This window comes from Phocoena sinus, chromosome 2, assembly GCF_008692025.1.
Source record: "Phocoena sinus isolate mPhoSin1 chromosome 2, mPhoSin1.pri, whole genome shotgun sequence".
Classification (NCBI taxonomy): Eukaryota; Metazoa; Chordata; class Mammalia; order Artiodactyla; family Phocoenidae; genus Phocoena; species Phocoena sinus.
In genome coordinates this window covers 90,088,846-90,102,645 of record NC_045764.1, presented here as the reverse complement: position 1 = coordinate 90,102,645, position 13,800 = coordinate 90,088,846, and the positions used below count along the sequence as shown (strand labels likewise).

The 13,800-nt window shown below is 37.9% G+C and overlaps 1 protein-coding gene across 1 annotated transcript in view; it reads left to right on the top strand.

Moving 5' to 3' along the window:
- Positions 1-4,793: 4,793 nt before the first annotated feature.
- The window catches only part of CTDSPL2 (CTD small phosphatase like 2), a 69,053-nt gene continuing 60,046 nt past the window's right edge, over positions 4,794-13,800 (top strand). Inside the window, 1 exon segment of the mRNA XM_032623079.1 lies at positions 4,794-5,039. The gene's annotated coding sequence lies outside the window, so the exon portion shown is untranslated.

Genomic DNA, 13,800 nt, shown 5'->3' with positions numbered 1-13,800 from the left:
GTAATATGCATTTTAAGATTCATCCACGTCCTTTCATGGCTTGATAGCTCATTTCTTTTTAGCTGAATAATATTCCATAGTATGGATGTACCACCGTTTTCTACACAGTCACCTACTGAAGGACATATTGTTTACTCCAAGTTTTGGCAATTAGGAATAAAGCTAATGTAAACATTTGTGTGCAGGTTTTGTGTGGACCTAAGTTTTCAGCTCCTTGTAGTAAAAAACGCATAAAATTTACCGTTGCACATTTACATTTAAAATGTACAATTCAGTGGCATTAAGTAAATTCACAGTGTTGTGCAGCCATCACCACTATCTAGTTCCAGAACTTTTTCATTACCCTAAATGTAAACACTGTTAAGCAGTCACTCAAGTATTAATTTTGAAATTTAAGTTAATTAAAATTAAATAAAATTAAAAATTAACTTCCTCCACCACACTAGCCACATTTCAAGTGCTCAGTAGCCACATGTGGTTAGTGGCTATTGAATAGCACAGGTCTGGGGGAAGAGAATTAGAGGCAGAGGAAACAACAAATACAAAGCCCTTTATGCAAGAATACACTTTTTCAAAGAACAGTTAGTTGGCCAATATGACTGGAGTACAAGAGGTAGGGAATGTAGTCAGTGAAGTAGCCAAGAGTCAGCTAATGGTTTTTCATGTCATAGTAAAGACATTGGATTTTTTTTAAGGGTGATGGAAAATTTATAAAGACTTTTAAAATGATCAGTCTGACTACTATGTTGGAAAGATTGAAGGAGGTTAAAGAATGAAGCAGGAAGACTTTAAAGACTTACAGATGAGCGATGTAACAGTATTCCAGGTGAGCGATGATGGTTCTTGAACTAGGGAGGTAGCTGAGGTGATGAAAAGTGTTTAGATTCAGGATATATTTCAAAGGTTTAGATTATTGCATTTACAATGGATTGGATGTTAGACATAAGAAAGAAAAACTGTATTCTGTAAATTGGAGAACACTGAGAGAGAAACAAGTTTGAGAGAAAATTAAATTTAGTTTTGACCATGTTATGTTTTAGATGGTCATTGCCATCAAGTGATTGCAAAATTGGAGCTAGATGACAGCTCTGATATCTTAATATTTATTATAAATATTACTTTCTTAGTGAGTTGCTATAAGAGTGATAAAAAACATATAACTCATAGAGATAGAATTAATTAGAATGGATTCTGAAGTGCACATGCCTTATATATCAGGTAAAATGTAAATATATATTCCATATATTCTGGAATAAGGGATCTACTGAAAGACTGTTGAAGATTCAAGATACTTGTATTACATTACTTAGTGATTAAATGATAAATAGGATTATTTTTAATGTTTTCATATAGCATAGTTTTGAACAGTTTAAACAGATACACGCCCAAACGACATACAGATGGCCAAGAGGCATGTGAAAAGCTGCTCAACATCACTAATTATTAGAGAAATGCAAATCAAAATTACAATGAGGTATCACCTCACACCAGGCAGAATGGGCATCATCAGAAAATCTACAAACAACAAATGCTGGAGAGGGTGTGGAGAAAAGGGAACCCTCTTGCCCTGTTGGTGGGAGTGTAAATTGATACAGCCACTATGGAGAACAGTATGGAGGTTCCTTAAAAGACTAAAAATAGAATTACCATATGACCCAGCAATCCCACTACTGGGCAAATACCCAGAGAACACCATAATTCAAAAAGACACACGCACCCCAATGTTCATTGCAGCACTGTTTACAATAGCCAGGTCATGGAAGCAACCTAAATGCCCACTGACAGACAAATGGATAAAGAAGTTGTGGTACATATATACAATGGAATATTACTCGGCCATAAAAAGGAACGAACTTGGGTCATTTGTAGAGACATGGATGGACCTGGAGACTGTCATACAGAGTGAAGTAAGTCAGAAAGAGAAAAACAAATATCGTATAAACGCATATATGTGGAATCTAGAAAAATGGTACAGATGAACTGGTTTGCAAGGCAGAAATAGAGACACAGATGTAGAGAACAAACGTATGGACACCAAGGGGGGAAAGTGGGGGGTGGGGTGGGATGAACTGGGAGATTGGGATTGACATGTATACACTGATGTGTATAAAATGGATGACTAACAAGAACCTGCTGTATAAAAAAAATAAAATAAATTAAATTTAAAAAAAAAACAGGGGCTTTCCTGGTGGCACAGTGGTTGAGAATCCGCCTGCCAATGCAGGGGACACGGGTTCGAGCCCTGGTCCTGGAAGAACCCACATGCCGCGGAGCAACGAAGCCCATGCGCCACAACTACTGAGCCTGTGCTCTAGAGCCCATGAGCCACAACTACTGAAGTCTGTGTGCCACAACTACTGAAGCCCATGCGCCTAGAGCCTGTGCTCTGCAACAAGAGAAGCCACTGCAATGAGAAGCCTGCACACCGCAACGAAGAGTAGCCCCCGCTTGCCACAACTAGAGAAAAGCCCACGCGCAGCAACGAAGACCCAATGCAGCCAAAAATAAATAAATTTATTTAAAAAACCAAAAAACAGATACATGCCGCTAGTTTTTTGCATTATTTTTTTCCTATGGTTAATGCTTTGCATCTAAATATACTTCACACTTTTTTAAAGTCCATATTTTTAAACCTTTATTTTATTCTAAAATCTTGGACAGGGCTATTGAAGCTTAATGACATTAACAACTACCATTTAAGGAGAAAGGAAAACATAAATAATCTCATTTGATCTTTTGATGCTGCAGAAAAAAAGGCTAGCAGAAAGTGACCGCTGGATGTAAACGGTGTTAAAATGTTAACGAAACTGCAAAAGCATTTAGGCTTACTACCAGTAACCTTTCTAATCTTAACATCTAACAATAGTAACACTGTCATAGGACACAGTAGGATGTGATGTAATGAGCAGGAGGAGGACTTTAATCCTGATTGTATTTCTTACTAGCTGACTGCACTTGTCTTTGGATAAGGTATCTGTTTTTCCCTTTTTCTTCCCCCCTTTAAAAAAATTTTCAGTGTCTTCAACTAAAGAATGGGGGGACTAATATCACCTACCTATCCCTCAGAGTTGGAAGAATCAAAATGCATATAAAAGCGCTTTGTAAATAGCATATTTTACTTAAGTTTTAGGAATGAAGGTTTGAAACAATTACTACTTGAATTTTTTCTTCAGAAATATTTCCAATTTTAACCTGATTTAATAATTATTTTAGTAATCAATTGGGGTAACTGTTTACTTTATATTCTATTGCTTTCCATAATACACACTGGATAATTATTAATTATCTGTTGATTTTCAATTAGTTTTACAGTAACCTATTATTTTGTGGACTGTTGCCAGTTCTGCATGCTGTATACCACGGGCTCTCAATAAATGTCACATACAGAGCATTCTTGTAGCAGGAAGATTTAGGATCCAAATGAATTCTGAGCTCTGACAGACAGGATCTGTAGAATATAAGGCTTTCAGAAGACAACCCACCTGCTCCACACTTTCAAACAGCAACAACCAGATTCACAATGTTCTCTGCCTACCTCTCAGCCTCATCTCTCTCCACTGTCTTCCCCTCAACTTCTCCATCCCCGGTGCACAGAACAACTTCCCCAAATGCTCAACGCAATCTCATATTTGGACTTTTCCATCTCTTGTTTCCTTTACCTAGACACTCTTCCTTTGTAACATCAAGTCTTTCTGTCTCTCTTAGATATCATCTCATGAAAAGCCTTTCCAGACCTCCTGTGCTCTTACAAAGGCCTGTCATGAACTCCTTCTTGTAGTCATTTTATCACACGGTATTTAAATTCTGTTTGTCTGTCTTCTTCAATAAACTGTGAACTCTGGGAAGACAGTGTCTGTGTCTGCCTTGTTCACTGTTATATCCCTTGCATGTAGTATGGTTCTAACACATTATGGTTTTACAATAAATATTTCTTGATTGAATAACGAGAGTGGTCCGGAGTTTTAGTAGACAGATACCAATCACTACGCTTGGTTTTCTGCCATTCAGCTAGGACTGGACGCTCCGGATTGATATATTTTCACCTCGTGAGGTTGGCAGCCCTTCGACCAGGCCTGCAGGTAGCAACCCATTCATCTGAATGATCTGACTTAGCAGAACCACCGCCGACACGCGTGGCGTGGGTCTCTATGACCCACGAGCAACTGCTATGCCCTCTAGGTAACAAGGTGGAAAGAGGATCTTCAGGGGCCACCAGTATCCCAGGAAAGACGAAAGATTCGTCTTAACCTGGCCTCTGGCAGTACTGTCTACACACTACCTCCTCCTGCGCGCCAAGCCGTTAGTACCACCCGGTCCCACTCGGCTCCACCCACCTGGCGAGCCCGGGTTACTAAACCCTAGTCGCCAGGTTGCGCGAGGCGTTCCTAAGCCCCGCCTCCGGGGCGAGGGCGCCCTCCCCCTCCCAGTTCTGCCTAAACAGTTCCGTTAGCAGCGGGAGGAAAAAACCGTCCTTCGGGTCCCCGCCTCTCCGCTCCCAACGCTTTACTCCCTACTCCCCTTGCGACCACTACACACAGCTACGGAGGCCCCTAAAGTACAAATATCCCCCAGGCACTGCCATAGCCTGATAGATTTTGTCCTTGTTACTTCATCCCGTTCCAGGGCCCTGCGTTCTGCTTTTGTCAGGAATTCGAGCTCCTGAGTTTCTTCCGGCGGCAGGAACTCTAACGCTTTTCACGGAAGTAAAGTTGTTTTGTTGGCTTTTTTTTTGCGGGGGGGGGGGCTTTTTTTTTTTTTTTTTTTTTTTTTTTGGCCGCTGGGGCTGCCCGCATTCCTTCCCTCCCACCTCGCGGAATTGTGGCGGGAGGGGGAGGAGAAAGTCAAAGCGCCTGCGCGGAGAGGCCGCTTTCCATCCGGGTCCCCGTCCGTGCGGTGCAGCAGGTCGGTAGGCGGGAAATGGCGACTGGCTGAAGGAGCTGGTTCTGTTGCTGCTGCGGGCTAAGCGGGAAAGACACCACGCGTTGCGCAGTCGGGACCATCGCCGGAGCCTGAGGACACTTCTCTGTCGTCACAGTTAGGTAATCCCACTCGTCCAGACGCTGCCGCTGCTCCCAGTCTTAGTCCTTCTCTTCCAGGGCCGTCTGCCGGGATCTCCTCCCCTTCTTAACCGGGTTCTCCAGCGGCTGCGGCGCCTTGGTAGTCATGCACTGTTGGCGCCTCGTACGTCCGCTGTGTGGAGCCGCTCTTCTCTGGACTTTCCCCTGGGAACAGAAAGGGAGCTCACTTCCCGCCAGCTTCGGCTCTCAGGCTGCGGCCTGTGTTGTGATTTCTGGGGTTAGATTTCACTTTGCTACCCACCCCCATCCCGATCTCACGTTCGTAGTCCCAAAACCTGTGGTCGTCCCTCCCGGTAATTGGGTTAGATCAGCTTTTCTAACCTTGACCCGTCTGACGTTTTAGGTATTTCATTCTTTCTAGTAGGGTGCTTTTGCGGGGGGAGGGCGTTGCTCTATCTCAGTTTTTATAAATACCTTTTGAGGATCTGGAAGAAGAGATTTCACTAAGTTCTGTTTGTCTACTGTTAAAATGTTGAGTTGACATTGTTAACTTTTTCAAATTAAGAGTGGTGGTAAAGAACAGCCCATGTGGAAGGCCTCTGGTTTCTGTAGTGGTCAATTAAGGGTGAATCTTACTGTACTTCGTATTCTACACTTTCTTTGGGTATCAAATGCCTGTATAGATGCTTATTTTTGTATTCTTGACTAGAATTCCATGGTAAATAATTGTATAAGTAAATCGTCTTTATTTACTTATCACTTGAGTGGTGGCTGGAGGTGTGAAGGATGTTAAGCACTTTAGAGTACCTTAGGGAAACGTACAGAGATACTGCTCGTAAACTGCACTAAGATCCTGAAATGAAATGTACTTAGTAGATGTTCCTCCAAGGCAGGGATTTACCTTTCCAATGCTAATAAGGCAATACCAAGATTACTGCCTAACATAGGTATACAATTAGTGACTTAAAAGATAGATTTATCTTCGTAATTTTCAGGTTGTAGATTTCTTTATATACTCTCTCCCCATTCTTTGCCAAGTTTTAAGTTTTCATTTGTTGTCCAGCTGTTATCCTTATAAAAGCAAGGAAATGGCTAGTTAAAGCTACTTTTATTCCTCCTTCTTGTTCTTTTCCACATTGCAGACCGGTTGTCCATAAAGAGAAGTAATAAGGAGACTGTTGGTATTTTTCAGAATTTGTTTTTTCAATATTGTTGAATTTGGGGCCTTTGTGGTTTTTTTTTTTTAAACTAGTTAAATTAAGTTTTGAAAATGTGGTTCACATTACACGTCATTTGATGTTTGTAACTCAAAGGCTTTCAGCTCTCTAGGTTCAGTTTAAAAGACTTCACTGTTGTTTGCATATTAGGATTAAATTTCATTAATAAACAGGAACACACAAACATTATTACAATTGTCATTTAGTAGATTCCCCCCCAAGGTCATAAAGAAAGTCAAGGCAAAATGTAGCTCTTAGGTGAAGCAGTCTTTTAGGATTGTGTTGAACTTCATACTTATCTTCAAAACCAAAAGAACAGGGGGTGGGAAGTGGAGGTGAGGGCATACTGGGTACTTGCTCAGTCAATTTGTTTAAAAAATAGGGCCAAATATTTGACTTAAAAGGATGTAAAATAAATTATTGGTCTAGTGTAGGTTTTATCTGTACTTTAATGATCTTTTTGGGTAGTTTATGAAGCATTAATGTTTTAAATAAAATTTGTTTTACGGATCGCTGAGTGAGCACTGTTTGTAGACTTCGTCTTCAAGAACTCTTCCAAATTGTTTTAATTCTTCATTCATTTGATTCTTTTAATATTCTTCCCAGTATACGTTGAAAGGCTGTGAAAGCTCTAAGTGGTATAGTCCTTAACCTTTGTGGACTTGTAGCTGTACAGAAGTTCTAAATAGGATTGCATAGAAAAACCAAATAGAATTGGTGGGTTTTATAATATTCTACGTAGTGTCTCTCGGACACTTCATTTGAGCTAGTAAGGTTATTCTTTTCTCACTATTAAGAAATTAAGAATTAGGGGTGTTTTATCTTTCCGAAATTCATCTAGCTGATCCGATGTTTGAGATTTCTGGTCAAGAGGATTCCTCACAAGATTATTATATTAGCAGAATCCATCCAATTCTGATTTTAAAAAAAACTTGGCTCTTTTGTTCAGAAAGGATGTTCTAGACTCTAGACTTGTAACTATAGGATTAATTGCAGATTGAATAAAATGGTATAAATTTATCTCATTCATAAGAGATTTTTCGATTAATGCGATAAAGAAAAAGTGGTTTGAATAAACAATATCTAACTAAATTTGTAAGTTACTGAGTTGTTGTAAAAGCATAAAGTAGAAAGTCATAAATACCAGATGTTCTAAGAAGACCTCATATATGATATTCTCTAAGTAATTCTTTTGTGTAGGTTACCTGACCATTTTAACTGGATTGGCTACAGGGGTCATTTGCTCTGCTTTGAAGATGAGAAGATTTAACAGAGATGGGACTTAAGATAAAACCATACAACTTTTAGTTTCCACTTTACATTTGCCGTGAGACATATATCTAAGCCAGACATATATTCACTACTGGTTTATGACTACATTAATTTTTAATTTAAATTGTATTAAATTATAATTGGATCTACATTACAAATAGGTGGACTAGGTGGTTGACTGTGTGGTATAATCTGAGAATTGCCAATGCCAAACTTTATTTGTGTCTCTCCTTTGTGTTATGGAATTCTTTCTAAAATGTTTCGTTTAAAATTACAAATTCTCTGGAAGAAAAACTTTAAACTATTGCCTTTTATTGGCAATATTAGCACAGATTAGTTTATCAAATAAATTTGCTGATACCACAAACAGGTGACGGTTCAGAGGCAGTGGAACAACAGAAGTAAGCTTCTTTGCATTGGCTGTGATCAGGAGAGGTGTGGCATGTAGGAACATTGTCTGAGGGAGAAAGGCATGGTGGGAGTAGAGTTATAGTGAGAAGCTTGGGCCTCTTGGGGTCCTTTGGGAATCTTGTGAATCTGACTGACAGTAATGAGGAGTGAGACTAAGTGTGGTCCCAAAAAGAAGGACCTTAAGGACAAACGTGGTTTATAGCTTTGGCCTGCCCTTTTGTTTATTTACCTCATCTGCAGGTCCCCATTTAGTATGGTATTTTTAGAAAAGAGTGAAGGAAAGCACTAAAATGCCATTGAAAAAGAAAGTGTTGTAAAATATTTACATAAAAAGTCTTTTAACTTTAAAATAAGGTCACAGTAGGCCAGTTAACTACATTAGGGACCCCAGGTTTTATGGTAATCATAGGCTCTCCTGTATTCATTTAGAGAAATTATAGAAAAGGAAGTTTATCTAGATTAAACATGAATCATCAACTGTGCTTTGACTTGAGGTTCTAGCAGTCAGGTTTCCATAATAGCTATAATAATTTTAGGACAAGGAACTGTGTTTATTACTTTGATTAAAGAAATGTAAAATTGTACTAATAGAAGGCACTTGAATACTTCAGAAATAATTGGGATTATACTTAGTAATAGTGGCTTATATATAGTTTAGGAAGAATGTTTTCTTTCTTTGGACTAAATACTTCTATATGGAGAAATTGGAAACTAAAAAGGCAGAATCATTGCTAAAAATAAATAAGAAAGGGATATTAAGAATCTGTTAGCATCATGACATGATATTTTAAGTTTCTCGTGTTGACCAGTTAAAGTAATGTTTAAGTAGGAATTCAAAATATATTTTATTAAAAGAAGAGTATATTATTTGTTAAAGAAAAATATACAGAACCAATAAGTATCTTTTCAGTTGAGAGCAACTGTGATTATTTGTTTCAGTAATAATTGCTTTCTTTCTGATATTCCCCAAATATATATGATTTATTCTATTGAGTTGAAATTGATTAACTTCACACTGACTTTACAAGTACCTGCTTTAGTGTATTTTGTTAAATAAGATAATTATACAGTAAAATCCTTTAATTTTCTGATGTACTGATAAAAATTATTTGAAAAATATAATCACATTTCAAACAATCATGCGTTTTTCCCTCATTGGTAATATACCATTTTACTTTATTTTACTTTTTTAGTAGTAGCAAACAAGAGGGCACTTCTGTTAGAGAATTATGATCTTACCTCATCTTTGACTAGTAATTTAGATTAAAATTCTTAAAACTCTTCTTAAAACTTTTTGTCTTCGGTTTATCTCAATCATAATGATTAGTTTTTCTTTGGTAGGTAGTATTAATAAGAATAGTAGGAAATTATTTCAGGTACTCAAAGATTTTTAATTAATAACTATTTTTCCTTTTGCCAACATCTCATTGATTCTTTTATTATCAACTTAATGTGTTCTGAGAGTTCCGTATTTCTGCTGGCCTGAGAGTAAGTTGAATATAAAATTAATTTCTTTAAATAGAAGCTTTTATTGAAGGAATAGTTATATCTCTCCCCTTGCCCAATTTTGGTGAGAACTACTTAAAAAGCATTCTTAGGAAAATTCTGCCAAAATTAACTTCACTTTTTTATTCTTCAAATTTTCTTTAATGTATTCGATAAGTACACTGTAACTTGCATGTATACAGGTAACTCCTGTAAATTTTAAAAATTGCATATATTGGAATATATTCCATAGAAAGGATAGTAATATGATGAAAAGTGATACACTGGAGTGACAGGTTTCCCATGTGCTTTTTTTTTTAAATCTCATTAATAGCTTTTTAATATGATTTTATTATTTCTTTTTGGTTGCATTGGGTCTTTGTTGCATTGCGTGGGCTTTCGCTAGTTGCGGCGAGCGGGGGCTACTCTTCACTGTGGTGCATGGGCTTCTCATCGCGGTGGCTTCTCTTGTGGAGCACGGGCTCTAGGCTCGTGGGCTTCAGTAGTTGTGGCTCGCCGGCTCTAGAGTGCACGCTCAGTAGTTGTGGCGCACAGGCTGAGTTGCTCTGCGGCGTGTGGGATCTTGCCGGACCAGGGCTCGAACCCGTGTCTCCTGCATTGGCAGGTGGATTCTTAACCACTGCGCCACCAGGGAAGCCCTCCCATGTGCTTTTGACAAGTTTCTAATGAATATTATAGTACTCAGTTCTTATGAATTCATAACTATATTTTTTCTAAAATAGCACATTTTGTTATAAAGTTTTATTGGTATGAATTTCTTTCATGCTGTGTAATAGAATGCTTCTTTTTACAAGATGTGTACATTATACTTACTGCAGTTAGTTAAAATTAGAACAGTCTCCAAATTACTGTTGCTTTAAAGCTTAGGTGAGAGAAATACAAGTCTGTCCTCAGCAGAAGTACATACTGTCTCATTCAGTACATAACAAATATTGATTTTGCCCTAATGGTATTTCTGGTGAGTACATGCAAAGTTTTAAGTTGGGGTCCTGATAATAGTATTTTAAAACATGTATGTGAGTGGCTGTATTTTCAGTGATCAACAAACGAAATAATGCCATCTTTAAAAAATCATTTCATATTTTCATTGAGCATTTTAGTCATCAATAATCTAACAACCCAGAGAAAATTAATTGACCATGGTTTTAGAAAAAACTCTTTTTTTTTTTGGTTGTTGTTCATTGAAGAAAACTTTAAGAGGAAGAAGAGCCATAATTTTATCAACCCAACTCAGCAGCTTTTTTTTTTTTCAAATATTTTTGATTATGTTTATATTTAGTAGTTTTTGAAGAATTCCATTATCTAGTTTAAAAAAGGAGAGAAAGTTATGTATCACATAATAATAACCTAAAAAGACCACTTTATCACATACTTTGTTGGGCAGGGTTCAAGGAAAAGAATCTCCCTGTCTTGGAGTTGATGCTTTATATAATCCTCCTCTACTTAATCCTCCTGCCCTAGTTGACTTTTGACTTTCATTAGGTGATAAGTGGGAGGGACCAAGAAATCTCTTCTTTCTGTAAAGTCATTCAATGAAGGGCTTGGGAAAGTAGTAAAGGAAGGAGAGTAAAAGTGGACAGTTGTAGTATCTGAACCTGTTGATTTCAGATTATTCAACTGGAAATATAGTGAAAACAGATACTGATATTTTTGTCATTTGGTGTCAACTAAGGCAGTGATTTTTAGCTTTTTCTTTCATGAGTGTAAATTGAGTAGTGATACCATTTATAATAGACTATAAATTAACAAACTCAGAAATTTAGAGCTAGAGGAGACTAAAAGGGTCGTCTAGTCTTTGTTTCCTTAATGATGAGTGATCTGAAGACTTTTTAACATGTAGTAAGTGTTGGTCTTAATTAGGGTGCTTCTAGATAAGTTGTATGTGATAGAAGGATGAAAACAGCTCAGATTAATTAATGACTCATCTCCTGTTGTGACAGCTCTCTTTTTAGGTAAAATTTACATGTAGTAAAATGCATAGATCTGAAGTCCAATAACTTCTTTTGCTGTTGAGGAAATGAAATGCTAGAATGATTGCATGACTTAATTAGTGTCTAATCAGTGTTACAGCTAACTAGTGATAGATTCAGGACTGATACCGCCCAGTCCAGGGGCTCTTCCTCTAGTAACTCCCTCAGGAGCCTACTCCAGAACTTTGCATGCATATTTTCTTTATATAGGCAATTTATAACTTATATATGCCTAAATTTTATGGGGAAACCCAGACTTTGTTGCCTTTAAAGTTTGATTTGTGATCTTTTTACAATTTTCTTATTCATATTTTTTGTCCACTTTCGTTTCCCTTTTCTCTCTTTTATTCAGCAAAAATTTGAAAGAATGCACATTAGATTAGTCCTAGATAATTTGTTAAGAATCCTTCATATATAATGTGCTGTTTTGTTGTTTTGATAGAAAATTGTGTACTAAAGACCTCAACAGCGAACTATCAACTGACTTTATGCTTGTATCATTATTATAATCTTGTTAGCACAAGACAATTTGCAGCCATAATTGTCATCAAATATTGCTTGGGGTCAGGGATTTTGTGAAAAGGAAGGAAATCTTATGAGGAAGGAATATTTTTAGTTTTATTCTTGCTCTTTTTGTGAGCAAGAATTGATTACTGCAGTGAGGATTTTGTGTTTCAGTGACATATTTTTTCCCCTATTCTCTTGTCTCTTTGAGGGAAATGAGAAAAATTATAGTTCAGTTCAACAAAGGTTGAGCTTTCATGTGTACCGGGTTGTTGGAGTTACAGATAAGATCTCGGCCTTCAACACTCTTACAGTTTAGTGCAGTTAAAGATAATATAAATAGATTATTTCAGTACGATTTGTTAAGAGCTAAGGAGAGATAATCACCAGTTTACACAGGCATGGGCATGTGGGGGTGGTTACTTATTGGGGTGCATGATACTTGGGCTGAGCTTTAAATGATGAGGATAAGAATTAGTTGAAAGGAAGGAATATTTGAGGTATAGAGAAAAGCAGAAGCATGATACAGCACAGTGTGGGCAAGAAACTATTATTACTGGAGTGCAAAGAGTGAGGCAGCAAATAGCAGTGAAAAAAGACTTGGAGAGACAGATCTTGGAGGGTTTTATATATATTGCTAGAGTTTAGTCTTTATTTTGAAGAGAGTTCGTGGGATGGAACAGGCAGATTTGTAGAGTGCAGAGGATGGATTAAAGGGGAAGACTGAGAAATATTTAGAGGTAGAATCATGAGGATTTGGTGATTGACTGTAGGGGACAAGGGAAGGGAAGAATGACTAGGTGTTTAGGATGGTTTCTGGCTTCATTGATTAGGCAGATTACTTGTGATTAAGAATATAGTGGGGGGGGGGGGGCTTCCCTGGTGGCACGGTGGTTAAGAATCCGCCTGACAATGCAGGGGACATGGGTTCGAGCCCTGGTCCGGGAAAATCCCACATGCCGCGGAGCAACTAAGCCTGTGTGCCACAACTCCTGAGCCTGTACTCTAGAGCCCACAAGCCTCAACTACTGAGCCTGCATGCCACAACTACTGAAGCCCACACACCTAGAGCCACAACAAGAGAAGCCCCCACAATGAGAAGCCCACACACTGCTACGAAGACCCAATGCAGCCAAAAAAAAAAAAAAAAAAAGCTGAGCTCATTTTATTAAAAAAAAACAGAATATAGTAGGGGGACTACCCTGGCGGTCCAGTGGTTAAGACTCCACAATTCCAGTGCAGGAGGCTCTTGTTCCATCCCTGCTCAGGGAACTAAAAAGGAATACAGCAGGAAGTATACAAAAGGAAGAGCAGGTTTGGGAATGGGGTGGGATCAGAAAGGTGAATTCAGCCTTGGGTAAGTTGAATTTGAGGTGCAGAGTGAAAGTGTTGAGAAAGCTGTTGGATGATAGTCTGAAATTTATAGATGATACAAAAGCTAGAAGAATTAATGTTGCAATTTGGAAGAGGCCCCCACGCCCAATCTTTTTAGCTGGGCTGCAGATACATAGAAAGCAAACTTAATTGCTTGGTTTTAAATTGCTGAACAATCAGCTTTTTCTATTCCTGAGATGAGATCTGGTTCAAATGTTGAAAAGTGGAAATGTTTTACATTATATACTCGCCCCCCAATGTCATGAGTTCTTAAGCTTAAAATGTTGTTGCACCCATTGCTATGTTTGTTTTGTGATGTAATCTACTTAAATTGTATCTACTTCATTCATTAGTAGTAGATTTATTTCCCTGATGTACTCATTTCCCAATCTTTACTTGTATTAATTCTATTTTTACTGGTAATAGAAAAGAATTTATCTAGTAATGGAGCTCTAAAGAACCTAGAGGATGGTTAATTTCTAACATAAGTAGTGGAGTTAGCAAGATGAGGCTGTATATGTATGTGTA